General features: G+C 38.3%; 1 protein-coding gene across 1 annotated transcript in view; it reads left to right on the top strand.

Annotated features, from left to right (window-relative positions):
- LOC134791772 (uncharacterized) overlaps positions 1-15618 on the top strand; it is a 329980-nt gene that overhangs the window by 239040 nt on the left and 75322 nt on the right. The window lies entirely within an intron of this gene.

Consider the following 15618-nt stretch of genomic DNA (forward strand, 5'->3'; position numbering starts at 1 on the left):
AATTATATGGCGGTAGACCCGTTTGTGTAATTAAATATATGTATCTAGGTCGTCCCGCCATCTGCATTTTAGTTTTCGTCCGCCCTGAGGTCGACCCTAACCTAGATTTAGGTGGTTTTATTTCGGTCAACTACAGTGTAATTCAGGCAATGTTGAGCGTAGAGACTTGGTAGACACCCTACCAAACTCCTAGCTAAATGGAAAAGCTTCCTTTATTTGCGTATCATCAGAAATGTTTATCATAGCGTAGCGTAGCCAACGGGCTTGCAAAGATTGCTTTACGTTTTCATGAAAATAGTGTAGCGGTAAATCAAAAATAATATCTACCTAACGGTCCCCTGGGGTAATATTCGGAAACTGAAATTCAATAGAAATGTAAAATCAATCTAATATTGATTGTATTGTATTGACCGTCATTAACCCTATGTGACCTTCAAAACTCATTTAGTATAGGTACCTTATTTTCGGGCAACGAATTCCAGTTCCAATTGATTTTCTGATATCGCCTGCGGTTGTCATGCGTGCAGCATTTGACCTATCAAAAATGTTGTACATACACTCTTTATCATGCGTCTGTACTATTGTTGGCAAACACTTGGCAAATATTCTATAAATATATAAGGTCGCTGGAAAAATCCATCTAGCCATCAATTAGAATCGGTTCGGTCTGAAATTACAGAAATGAAAGGCTCAATCCCACAGGGTAGTGTTTTGGGCTGTCTTTTATTTCTGTTATATATACCGAAAGAAATTGATTCCAAATGCACTTTATTCGCAGATGACGTCTCCCTCCTTTTTAATTTTGACAGAATCGAAAATTACAACGTAAAGCTAGCAGATACCTTAAATCATATTAATCAGTGGATGCGCGACCATAATCTCACAATAAACTCAAATAAAACCAAATTAATTCAATTTTATCCGTATCAAAGAACGCCATTACAACTAAAACTATCACTTAACGAAACAGACATTGAAGAAGTAGAACATTTCAAACTCTTAGGTATTACACTTGATAACCATATTAATTTTAAAACTCATATACTATGCACTAAAACCAAAATATCCCAGTTTCTGTATGGACTTTTTATGCTTCGCAAAACTACAAACTTAGCAACAGCTCTAACCGCCTACTATGCCTTCGCTAATTCATGGTTACGATATGGGATCTTAACATGGGGTAATAGTACAGATGCACACGACTTATTCGTGATGCAAAAAAAATGTGTTCGTGTATTAATAGGAATCCGAAATTGGGAAAGTTGCAAACCTCATTTTATTAAACTTGGCATACTCACTCTACCATCTATATATATGTATGAATTAGGCATATATGTAGGAAAAAACATTCATTTATTCCGAGAGCTACCAAATAAAAGACTAAAATATAAGCTTGAATTACCCGTCCCAAATTTAGAAATATACCGAAAAAGCCCTCATTATGCAGCAGTCAAATATTACAATCACATCCCGAACTATATAAAGGCAGAAGAAAGAGACACGGCATACGAAAAAAAGTTGAAATCGTTCCTTACAGAAAAAACGTACTATTCTGTCACAGAATTCCTTAATGATAGTTTTCTTAAGTAAATTAATATCAATAATTTGTATACATTTAATTTTAAGGCTTGTTTGTGTTCCTTAATAATTTGGTTGATACTTAGCTTAAGAAAATGCTTGCAACACCCTTCTGGGGTCCATGAGAAACTTTTATACTTTTGTATTTTTTGTAACAACTGCTTACCATGGTGCAATAAACGATATTATGATTATGATTATGAAAAGGAAAGATGGCGGTCGAAGGAAATCGTGGTTGCGTAACGTCCGAGAATTGACCGGGATTAAAAGGGTGGCCGAACTCTTTCGCCTCGCCGAGGACATACATACATATGCGGAGTTGACTGCTAACCTTCACTAGTTGGAGAAGCACCTGGAGAAGAAGAAGCAAATATAAGTATTTCTTCAAAATAGGAGTGTATCTAGGTACCTACACTATACAGGTGGTGTGTTTCAAGCTAAAGGGGGATTGGGCACTTTGAGCAGGGCACCTCTGTCGAATACACCCTAGACGCTGCATGGGCCAAACTAATAGGCACTGACTGGATAGGGGCAGACCAAATTGGAGATGGTGAGACGACCTTGATTCATTTTGTAAAGAGTGGCGGGAGTGTGCTGAAACGAACCCCTTAACCTATGCTTATCTAGACGATCACGGCCCAAGATTATAATGAATATCCCTCAAAAATTCATTACCCTTTTAATTAAAACAGTTGAAAGTTAGCCTAGATTTTTCCTAACTCTAAATACTTACCATAATTGAAGATCCTAATTCTAACCTTAACAAATCCAGGGCTTCATGCATGTGTGGCTTATCTTATAAACTAAATTGGCCAGGCTTGTGATCAAGTGGTAGGAATCTACATTGCGAAGAGTAGTAACTCAGGATCTTTAGAGAGAGAGGCATATTATTAAAGCAAACAACAGAATAAGTTTAAAGACATTTATTAACGGAAAAATTGATTTTATACTACTTTGGTTGACGAGTTTTGATTTTGGTTTATTTATTTTTAGCCCTATGATGTTACCTGCCTAACAACTAGCCCTAATAGTCTCTACCATGGTTTTGTAACCTACTGGACTGGCAGAAAAATCCCACGAAAAAAAACTGACCAGTATGCCTAACAACGCGCTTTATTATGAAACGGAACGAAAATCTAAAGCTCAATCTAAATTATTTAAAAACTTTGATTAAAACAAAGCTAATGTACATAAAATTGCAAAGCTATGAGTCTATACTTAAGTTGAATATAAAAAGAATCATTTAAATTGTATTTCTTTCACGTGAGATCTGGTAGGCGCGAAGGTTCCATGACGACACAGACCCTGTAAATTATTTAAGCAGTAGTATTCTGATAGACAATATCTAAGCCCTAATTCTTACATGCTTCCAAAACATTTACCCGACAAACAAAACCAGATTAAAGCCCAAAAATAAATAAATATAAATAAATTATATACTGTTCAAGTTTCAATTCATTCTATATGGTATAGAACACAGAAAGCAGTTGAGGTTTCTTTACAACCGCTAACTTACGGCATCGCTCAGCTATCCGTTGTTCACCACATCATGAAATCTGAACAGGATTTTGGCATACTTTTCTATACCAGGCTCTTTCTCATTAATCGAGGCTTTATTCTAATTTTATTCATATTTTATAAGTCACTCAACTTATAGCAAAACATAGAAAACAATAAAGAATTTGCACTGCCAACAGTAATCTAAAATAAAATCAGTATTAAGTTTTTCAAATCAATAAAAATCACTACTTTATGAATATATAAACACTCACCCGGAGACTTGAAGGCTTCTTTGAAGTGGGTAGCTCAGGATTCCCTGGAACCTGCTCTGATGCTCAGCTACTTGCTCAGCTGAAGTCGCTCGAAGATGTTCGGAGAATGCCTGCTAGGGCTCCGCTGAAGTCGCTCGATGATGTTCGGAGAATGCCCGCAAGGGCTCCGCTGAAGTCGCTCGAAGATGTTCGGGGAAAGCCTGCCAGGGCTCCGCTGAAGTCGCTCGAAGATGTTCGGGGAAAGCCTGCCAGGGCTCCGCTGAAGTCGCTCGAAGATGTTCGGAGAATGCCTGCTAGGGCTCCGCTGAAGTCGCTCGATGATGTTCGGGGAAAGCCTGCCAGGCTCCGCTGATGTCCCAAGCTGCTCCTTTGGGGCTCCGCTTCGGTCCTTGGGCTTCTCTGGATCCTCTTCTTAGTTCTTCTTCTGGAGCTCTTCTTGGTTTGGCTGCTGTAGACTGAATGAATCTCCTAGGCTTTTGGCCCGTCTATTTATACCCCCTAAATTTTGGTATTATTTTGTTTTGTTCGTAACCATGGTTACAATCGTCGACTTCGTCACCATCGTCACCATCGTCGCCTAAAATATCTTTGTACTCTTCTAACAACCACATCATGCATTTTTTTTAGCTAGGGAGTGCAAGCAAATTTGAACTTTATATATATGAAATTAAGGTCCATTTTTCAATGACCCCGTATACTGCAAATTTTCCTATGAGAATTGTTTTTCTTACTTTTTACAATAATTGCTAGTTTTCAAGTGATTTTTTAAGCTAAATTGGATGTATTTATTTTTTATCTACGATTTTCAATAAATTTCTTTCATCAAAACTCTATACTTTTGAAGTAATGGACAAAAACAATCTAACATTTTATTTGCATGTTTATGAGGAATTTTGGAGTATTCCCACTCTTATTTATGGCTAAAACTAATTCTTAAGCTTATAATCTTATTTTCTATTGCATCATTTAACAATACAAACACTATTTTCATGTTTTTTTTTTACAACTGAACTTTCCTTATAAAAATTCCATTAGTACTAGTAAAGACATGATCTTTTATTAATTAAATGTTCCACTTTTATATACAATATACTAAATAAATTGACTAAAATACACTACCCTTAAGCCTCCAAATCCTTCTGATCCCACAATGGCTTACAAAATTAGATTTTTCTTGGTCTACATCCATACATAAATACACTCAAGAATTGTATGCAAATTTTAGCTTATAAGATATTATAAAATTTCAATGCCTTACTTAATTACATTCTACATAAATGAATCATGATATGCTTCTATAGTTTTAACAATTATTAGCAAGAACAGGTTCTCATTTTTTAATTTATTTGCTTATTCCATATATGTATAATGAAAATATTTATTTTAATGAATTGACTAATTATTAAATTCCTATGTACCATACACATATAATGACTCATTTAACAATGAAATTATGTATATCAGTTCTCTAGTTTTTTAGAAATTAACAAAATTAAGTTTTTTTTATATCAAGCGAACACTAATATTGTCATACTTTGCCATAAGTAATGTCTGCAATGTTTTATGTAAACCATATATCTTTCTATCTATTTATTTATGTTTACAGTTTATATAAAACATCTTTACATATAATCAAACTTATAATTAATTAGTTTAATGATGACAGAGAACATTTTTATGAATAAATTTATTTTTTCCCAATAATTCTTTTCTATGTAAAAACATCTTTATATGTAACTAAATGCCCATAACTTTGATGAACGAGCACAGAGGTCATCTGTCTCGTTTCAGTGCATTGGATAGGACTAATTAGCGGGAAAGAGGGGTCCCCCTTTGCCTAGCAGTAGTGGGATACCTACTTATATTATACTTATCGGCTAGTGAAAAAAGGAGTGTACGGGTTGGGTTGGCAAATCAGCAGGTGACACCCCCTGAGTTGCATGTATCCGTGGGCTGAAATAATGACGTCTATTTTTACTGTTATGCTATGTGTATGCTACACATAACACTTATTAGCATCATTATTTATGTAATAACGTATTGCAGGCAGGGATTCTTGGCAACTCACAACGCCTACACCATTATGAGTTAATTTTAGTGCGTAGCGCTCTAGAGCAAGCTAGTGGTGTGTACCACTAATACATTTTCGATACAATTGTAATACGCCTCAAGCACATTTGAAATGAGGCCCTTGGGGATCTATTTTCCCCCGCTACATTCACATTGAGATTGAATACGATTTATTTTCGTTCTGCTTTAGCTTACCAGTACCCTAATATGTAAAAGTGAGAAGCAAATATAAATAAATCGAATATGAATGGAAGTTTATTTGGCACAAAGTTGAGGCCTGTTTCGGGAGATGTTATCTGTGGCTATAAGTTGTATTTCTCCGGGTTTGCTGGTGACATACGGCTTTTGGCTTGGGATATAACTCGATATAAGATAGAGACGGGATTATTTATATTTTGCGAAATGGGGTTGTGAAATTGTGGTTATTTTTTTTAATTCTTGGGAACTGTGAAAGGTGTAGGGGAAATACGGACAAAATGGCATATACGGACAAAACGACATAGCGGGTTTATTTCGAATTTGGCGGGTTATAGCGAGGTCACGAACATAAAAACACGTGACGGCGGCCATTTTTACAATCCTGCGAGAAACCCAGCGCCATTGGGTCAGTCTCTTTGAAGTTACGATTGAGAACGTGTTTCGTGTCCACAAAAATTTATTTTATTTATTGATTTCTTCGGATTTTTGGTGAGTTTTGTGTTATATTTGTATATTATATTTACTAAAATGGAAGACTTATGATATAAACTTGTGATTTGAGTTAGTATTAATACAATTTTCAATCGATTTTATTAAATATGATTTTTAATGTTTGTTGTGTACATTTGGGCAAAATGACATGCCTATACGATGGACAAAACGACATAGTGTTTGTCATTTGTCCGTAACGTGTGTCGTTTTGTCCGTAGTGTTTTGATTATTTACTTTTGATTGTTACTCTCTAGGAGAGATGCCGCGGGAGCGTCAATTTGCTCAAACTATCGATTCCAGCTCTAATAATGAAGAATTTGCCGCCAAAAACGAGGATGAAGAAGACTGCCCCTGCATTTATTGTTTAGCAAGCTATGGCTACTGGTGTATCAGAAGGTTTGTAGTAGAAGTGAAACGCTTTGTAGTATGTACAAGAATGATAATTTATTTACAAAACTCACGGTATTTATACACAATTTGAGAAAAGCAAGAAAGAGACGTATTTACAATAGAGTGAGATGGAGATATACGGTGCGCGGGCGCGTGCCAGAGCGAGAGCGCGCGCGTGCCACTGCGCAGGCGCGGCGCGTGCCGCGCTGGAATAAAACTGAGTTGGCCGCCGGCGCCAGCCCTTTCGCTCGCCGGCCGCCGTGGAGTAAACATCGTGTCGTCGGATCGCCGTGCCTCGCTTCGCTGCTACGCGCTCGCTGATTGGAAGACACGACGAGATCGACGAGGATGCTGCAGGCTCCGGGTTCGATTCCCGGTATCAGAAGGTTGCGTGTTCAAATCACGTCGGGGTCACCACTTTAGCAAGCTATGGCTACTGGTGTATCAGAAGGTTTGTAGTAGAAGTGAAACGCTTTGTAGTATGTACAAGAATGATAATTTATTTACAAAACTCACGGTATTTATACACAATTTGAGAAAAGCAAGAAAGAGACGTATTTACAATAGAGTGAGATGGAGATATACGGTGCGCGGGCGCGTGCCAGAGCGAGAGCGCGCGCGTGCCACTGCGCAGGCGCGGCGCGTGCCGCGCTGGAATAAAACTGAGTTGGCCGCCGGCGCCAGCCCTTTCGCTCGCCGGCCGCCGTGGAGTAAACATCGTGTCGTCGGATCGCCGTGCCTCGCTTCGCTGCTACGCGCTCGCTGATTGGAAGACACGACGAGATCGACGAGGATGCTGCAGGCTCCGGGTTCGATTCCCGGTATCAGAAGGTTGCGTGTTCAAATCACGTCGGGGTCACCACTTTAGCAAGCTATGGCTACTGGTGTATCAGAAGGTTTGTAGTAGAAGTGAAACGCTTTGTAGTATGTACAAGAATGATAATTTATTTACAAAACTCACGGTATTTATACACAATTTGAGAAAAGCAAGAAAGAGACGTATTTACAATAGAGTGAGATGGAGATATACGGTGCGCGGGCGCGTGCCAGAGCGAGAGCGCGCGCGTGCCACTGCGCAGGCGCGGCGCGTGCCGCGCTGGAATAAAACTGAGTTGGCCGCCGGCGCCAGCCCTTTCGCTCGCCGGCCGCCGTGGAGTAAACATCGTGTCGTCGGATCGCCGTGCCTCGCTTCGCTGCTACGCGCTCGCTGATTGGAAGACACGACGAGATCGACGAGGATGCTGCAGGCTCCGGATATTAAACTGTCCTTCTCGGGACAATATAAAACTGCTCTTCTCAGAGCACGCAAACTGCCCTTATCAGGGCGACGTAAAATGTTCTTCTCAGAGCAACATAAAACTGCCCTTGTCAGGGCACGTCCTGTTTCTCTGTTTAATCGCAGAGTGTCAGTCGATCGCAACTGTTCTTATCAGAACAATTCTGTGTTTCTGTTAAAACACATGATGTCAATCGAGTGTTCCCACAATTGCAATGATCTTTATTCGCGGTCTAAGCCGGGAGAAAGCTGGTTAAGATGCATGAGTTGTTTTCGTTGGGCTCACGCTTCTTGTGCTGATGTCTCAAAGAAGACTAAAACATTTATTTGCGAGCTTTGTTCTTAAAATTTTGGTATGTCATTATACCCATATTTAGTGTGTCATTTTGTCCATACTATATGGACAAAATGTTTTTTTTCATTCGTCCACTTATTTATTAATATTAAATTTTATATAGTTCCTATTCAATTAAAAGACTGTATTACTAGTAGTCAATGAACCTAAGATGATTTTCAATGTATGAGACTGATCACAATTACAATAAATAAAGATATATGATTCAAAATCAAAACACCCTGTCATTTTGTCCGTACTTCCCCTACGTATTACAATAGTCAATCGAGATCGGTACCTATATATTGACAATTAGACGCCACCACAGACATATTCGCACACAATGACCCCTAAACGCTTTGAATACCACTTATAGGTAATATGATAAGTGGTATTCACAGCGTTTTGGGGTAATTGTCTGCGAATATGTCTGTGGTGGCGTCTACTTGTCACGACTCTTTTCATACCGCAGACCGCAGACATATTTTTTTGAAAATGACTCTCTGGAGTGTCATACTGCAATTGAAATGGGTTATTTAGCTGCTTGTTACCCAACAATACTACCGTGAGTTACGTCGTTCCGTCTCCGACGACGGCGGCCTACTGACGCCCCCGGGGCAAGTTTCGTCGCGAGAACGATTACGGCGGAAGTTTTTATGTTTCCCAGCATATTTTCATATTAGGAGTTTGGTGATAAGCCGACAATAAAGAGAGATACAATCCGAGACGGCAACATTTGTCTTGATTTGGAACTAAAAAACATTTCCCAAAAGGGTCCCATTACTAAGCCTCTCCCTCTCTGCCCGATTCGAACTTTAAGAACTTTAAGTGACGTTTTTGTTTGAAGAAACGTCACATTTGACACTGACATATCTAATCCATATTGTTTCTAGATCTATTAATTGGCGTATCTTAAAGTTCGAATCGGGCCTATTGTCCATCGGTGTATCTTATAAAGTTTTACTGCCGCAAAAATTTATGGGAGGTACCCAACGCAGACATCGAACTTAAACAAAAAGTTTAAATAAGTTAACAACTAGTAATTTGGGGTAATGGAGCGTTACATTGCATTGTAACTTTACGCGCTTGAAATGTAATTTTATAGCCGAAGTGATGGAGAACTACTTGTAAAATGTTTAACGTCGGTTAAGTTGAGTTTTACGATCACGTCCGCGTAAAAATGGAGTGCGAATGTTGCGAAGAAACAGTGTTGGGTGAGAACCGGAAACTAGTTGGTCAAATCAAATTTGTCAGTAAATAAGAACAAAAAACTTTAGGTATGTCATGTAGGTTCTCATCCTTTTCTTTTGGGTGCTAGTAACTAATTCTCAACTAACTATAACTATAACTGTAACTATAGTTAGGTGTCTACGGCTACCAGTTTGACACTGACATTTTCGCTAGCGTGAGCGTAACTTTAAAGCTATGCATCTCGCTCGAACTGGCTTATTAGTGCGAAAGAGATGTACCTATAGAGTATTTAAGTTACGCAGACGTTAGCGCATAATTATTTCAGACTAGTAGATCTGTGAGTGAGTCGGTATAGTCAGTTACAAAAAAAAACCTTATTGACAAAATATCAATTATATCGAACATGCTCACAAAATTTTACGAGAATATCGGTGAGAAATGCGATCTTTATAAAAGCCATTGGAAACATTTTTGCCCAATCGCAGAAACTAACACGAAAACGAACTCTTCTTCTTTAACAACAACTCTATGCTCGCGCTTCGCGCTCGCTCGGTCAATAAACTTCTAAAAAGCGAGTTACATTAACCAATTTCATGAGGCCCCTAAAAATTACTTGTGTTGAGTGTAATAAGAGTTAGGGAGTTCAGGGCAAATCGGACCCACGAGATCGCGCAATGTATTATGCTTTTAAGTAATAAACATGGAAGTTGGGAGGATTAATTCAAAAATGGCCGAATGGATTCGAAAAATATTCGGCTATAGAATAGACAGTTTACAAATAGAACCCCTTGTGTAAATTAAATTTTACACTAGTGGTTTAGACATTGATAAAACGTTACTTGCAGTAGCAATGACATTAGATCAATTTCAAATAAACATTTTAAATGACCCAATGCTCCATAAGAAACACGCACTTTACCCCGTCGACCGCATGCCCCACTGGCCGGGGCAGCCGACCGACTGCCCGCGGCAATTGCCCAGAAACGATCGCTTTACCCCACATTTGTTACCTATAATGGCTCAATCTTTGAGTGTAAATAACTGCTTAATAGGTTTATAGGTACTACCTACTCAAGTCCTTCGGAATAACTCCCAGGTTTTCTCGAAGGACTGTAGAACAGGGCTGAATAAAGAAGTGTAGGTACGTTTCTGAAATGACACCTCTGGACCCTCTGGAGTTGCAGGCGTCCTCATGTCACCTTAGCGGTTACCGTAGTAATCACTTACCATGAGTTTGCCACCGACATGGTACCTAAATAAAAAGATGCGTGGTTTTTCAAGGGAAAGCTATCACAAGTATTTCTTAGTTCTAAGTGATGGAGTGCGGGCCCGTTCGACTAACGGCGCTGCCAGGACAAGATACCTAGGGTTTAATTCAATGTAATATCAATAAATATGCTCCCGCTACTCGAATCAACCATGGCTTGAAGTAAAACAAAGCCCAAAGGACGAAACTTTCAATTAGATGTCAACTTGAAAAGTAAACTATTCATTGTTCCATTTACGAGTAATAACATATGAAAAACAATTTATTAAAGTCTGAATGCCACTCCAGTGTTCCAAATACTTCGGCCCACATACGCGTATGGATTAATTACGAATGAAATGATTCGTTTCGTTCATTCATTCTCGTAATTGCCGCTACATGGCATCGTTCATTCATTCGATTTATTTGACGTCGCTGCGCCATCAATCTGTCGACGGGCAATGTTCCATTTTTGAAAAACAACGGATGATTCTTTCTTCAATATATCAGTATAGCAATTATACCGTTTCGTTTGTTACTTTTTTGGCTTATTCGGTTATATTTCAAAATGATTTATATCTGGATTATTTTTGTTCAACAAGAACAGATATCAACTGTATACCTATCTACGGATGGATTATTTCCTTTACAGCCGATTTTTATTTAAAATATTGGTTAGTTTGATGAGTTCCTCGTTCTGGGCAGATGTATGTAATTTTTTGTCGAGTTACGAAAATTCCATACGATTTCGCGACGACGCAACTTGCAAGTTTACAATATACTAGTATATCTACATATTTAAATTTAGCTACATATCGAAACAGGTCAATATCCCGCGCCGTGTATTGGATATTTAATATATCGGCTAATACGGCCGTGTCAATTTCACGGGCGACGGCCAGCAATATCCTGCCTCGTGGTATGTTGCACTATTACTATGTTCACCGTGTGTACCTATGTAATAATGTTGGAGTAGATATAGATATAGATTTTATTATGCAGCTGCGCGCTATGAGCGTACGTATAGCTGGTCAAGCAAATCTTGTCAGTAAAAAAAGGCGCGAAATTCAAATTTTCTATGGGGCGATATCCCTTCGCGCCTAAATTTTTCACATTTGCCGCCCTTTTTCTACTGACAAGATCTGCTTGACCAAGTATATATTGTACGTTTTACAGTAGGTAGGTATATATGGCCCTTTAAATTTTGTGCTAATTACCGCTCTAGGGCGGTAAAGTAGCACCATATGTACTGTAATAGTACATTAAGATATATACAAGTGCGAAAAGTAGGAAATTCGCAACGAGTGGCGATAAATTAAAATTAAAACACGACCGAAGGGAAATGTAATCTGTTTTCTAATAGCAGAATGGCTTTTGTTTTCGAATACAACAAGGTACATAATGATATTCGTCGATTGTTAGCGAAAATGCGTGGTAAATGTTAGGAACAAACAACTTCCACCCGAATAAATAAGTAGGTATGCGCTAAACACAAAAAACCGGACAAGTGCGAATCGGACTCGCCCACCGAGAGGGTTCCGTACTTTTTAGTATTTGTTGTTATAGAGGCAGAGGCAACAGAAATACCTACAACATCTGTGAAATTTTCAACTGTCTAGCAAATAACTATAGCCGGTTCATGAGATACAGCCTGGTGACACACAGACAGATGGCGTCATGTAACTGTTAGGAAAAGAAGGAAAACGTAAATTTTATTTCAACTCTCCTTGGTCTCCCTGACCTAAAGTCAACACGTGAGTATTCAGGGGCAAGTTGGTGCTGTATCTGTGGACGGTTTTACCTGTGCGTGGACACTGCCGGTATTTTAAAGAACTACTAGTGATTCGGTCAAATTGTGTTTTTTGAAAAACTAATTATAGCCAGCCTTTTATGAATGTAGTAGGTATGATACCTTTGGGTATGGTTCTTTACGCACGCTAGCGTCCCCTTCCTTCCCCCTGCCGCAACACCCTTTTTGCATGAAATATGTCCTGGTTCACAGTTTTTTTCATTTTTTGGGGAAAGTATACAATATAGGAAAAAAGTGTCAATGAAAGAAATAATCCCTATTAAATTCTTAATAAAAAAGGTTATATTCATTTTTTGATATGACGCACTATATTCATGTTATGGCTAGATGAACTTCGACAAAATTTAACCGTTGAAAAACTTGTTGAAGTTCAATATAACATAGTACGTAATAGTACAGAAAGAAATCCTACACGGAGAATAACCTTGCAAGCTTATTCTCCGTATAAGATTTCTTGCAGTACTATCACGTAAATACTATGTTATATTGAACTTCAACAAGTTAATACATGAATATGGTGAGTCTTACCAAAAAGTTGCATATAACCTTTTTTGTTTAGAATTTATTAAGGATTATTTCTTACCTTGACACTTTATTCCTAATTCTAATACTTTTCTCAACAATGAATAAAAACCGTCAACCGGGACTTATTTCATGCAAAAAGGGGGGGTTGCGGCAGGGGGAGGGAAGGGGACGCTAGCGTGGGTACAGCACCATACCCAAAGGTATCATACTACATTCATAAAAGGCTGGCTATAATTTGTTTGTCTTCCCCATACATTAGAACACAACTTAACCGAATCATAGCGATAGACTAACACCGTGAACTTAAAAAAAAATGAATGTTCTTATATTACTAACAATAGTTATTCACCATATTTATAAATGTACGGAGATATTTGTTTCTGCTTTAAAAAAGGAAATATGCCTATAAGTAAATTTTTATCCTCACAATATAAATGATTTTTGTGAATTCGGTAAATGATACAAGTGTGTGTGTAACCACAAAATAAGCTTCAAGGTGACATTATTCTATTCTCCAGTTTTCGCATTCCGGCAGATGTTTAATTGATAACTAAATAGTACTATGGTTAAAAAAAGGAAGTAGAGTAGTGTAGGTACCTATGGACACCTTGACTAACGAAAAATCAAGCTTTATTCGTCGATCCGAGGTCTTTGTAGACCCTGGAGACTCTATCAAGTCCAAAGTAACTGCTGAAATGTTGTACGAATAATATTGTCCATAAGTACAGTCACCTGCGATAATATGTTTCTCTTCGAAAGCCGCAAACATATGTGACAGGCTCTTATGGCTCGTGTCAGATATTTTTGCGGCCTTCGTTGTGTAACATATTATTGCAAGTGACTGTAAAAAACCTGCCTAATATCATACAGTCCATAGGTACAAACTGTAGTTGTACCAATGGACAAAAATATAAATCTTAGTATTTCTTTTATATCTCTGGTTGCTATTTAGCTAACGTGATAAAACTAGCCCTCATTTATAGACCATTTAATAGTTTTTCAAAAGAAATAAAGAAGTTGGTGAGATTGTCAATATTTTATGAATTATGAACAAAATAAGGTCATAATATGGGAAATGTCCACTTGCCCCCACCAATAACCTCAACAATGAGACTGCATATTTGTACAGAATACTAGTCTTTGTTACAGTATATAGTAGGGTTGTTGACAAGTGTTGAATTTTATAACTAAATCTAGTTAAATAGATCCTCCTTGCGTCGTAATCCTCAGTAATGAGGGTCGAGACCTCCCTTCTGGATCACCTTCTATCTCACAAAAAGTTAAATAGATAGAAAATGAGCAATTTATCACAATAAACTGGAAACTTACAAAATATATGGGTATAATAAAAAATACAAGAACTCAACAGTTCATAAAATATTTTTTTTAACTTCTAAATAGGAAAGAAATAATGGTACCATTCGATTCCTTACATTTTATTTAAAAAATATTGTATTACAACCATACAATATTCACTTCTCTCTCTCTCTCTCTTCATGATTCTTCATTCTTCATGATTCTCTTTGGATCGCTGAACCAAAATAGTTAATTAGTTAGTTGTATTACAACAATATACATAAACGCAATATTTTACAGACAATATCGCTATTTCCTTATTTTCCATACATCGAAACGGCTTCTAAGCAATAGCGACGTTACATGGTGACGTCACGATGTATTGCCAGTCATAAAAATTGCCAAACCCTATTATCTTTTATATCTTTAGCCGGACGAAAATGCAGTCGACATCCCAATTTTAAGGACTAAATACAACCGCTGCTGAAAAGCGAGAAATGCATTTTAAAATCTACTTGTAAATTTAAATAGAACCCTGGAGCTCAATTCAGATTAAGTAACTTGTTATGGTGTTGATTCCTTGAAGATCGCTCACGCTGATTGGTGCATGCGAAATGAAGTGAAAGTCGTGCGTGAGATGCGCGCCAAGCACCTAAATAATCGTCAAGGTCGTATCAAAACCGTAACATGATGTTGAACCTGAACCGGCCCCCAGAATTAACAGCATTACAATGTATGAACTTGTTAAAAATGAAAAAACGCCTCAGACGACAGACGCGCATATTTTTCACGGCAAACGAATTGCAAAACGTGTTTTGGTTAAAACAAGGGGGAATGGGCATGAATATGAAAACACGACGTCGCTTAGCATTAGCACGGTGTTTACATTCGGGTGGCCAGGCTGTGGGACTAACCGGGGCAGTACGGGACAGTCCTGGAGGCCAATCCAAACTTACATTATGACATCAAAATTATGTCAGTTGCTGGACAAGAAAAATGCACACGTAATCCTCCTCCTTGTGTCGTATTCCTCATTGCTGAGGGTCGTGGCCTCCACGAATTATTTTGTGGACTAACTCCTTCCACTTGTTGTGATCTTCAGCAGTGTGCAGTGCATCGTGGATTTTAGATTTAGTGCCTTCGCGGATCTGATCTGTCCATCGCATTGGACTTCTTCCACGTGGTCGCCTTCCTTGGACTTTCCCCGTTACCAGAAGCATTTCCAGGTTGTCATTTTTCTTTCTGGCTATGTGTCCAAAGAATTCAAAAATTCTGCGAAGACAGATGGTTGACAGCCTGACAGTAACTCCCACTTCTTGTAGGATGGACACCTTTGTGCGCATTTGCACACACAATAAAACGAGACAATTGAAGCCATATCATCGCCGGACGGGGCCGTTAGTCGATTAAAAGCTCGATCAATCTGTCGACACTTCATTT

Source organism: Cydia splendana, chromosome 6 (assembly GCF_910591565.1).
Source record: "Cydia splendana chromosome 6, ilCydSple1.2, whole genome shotgun sequence".
Classification (NCBI taxonomy): domain Eukaryota; kingdom Metazoa; phylum Arthropoda; class Insecta; order Lepidoptera; family Tortricidae; genus Cydia; species Cydia splendana.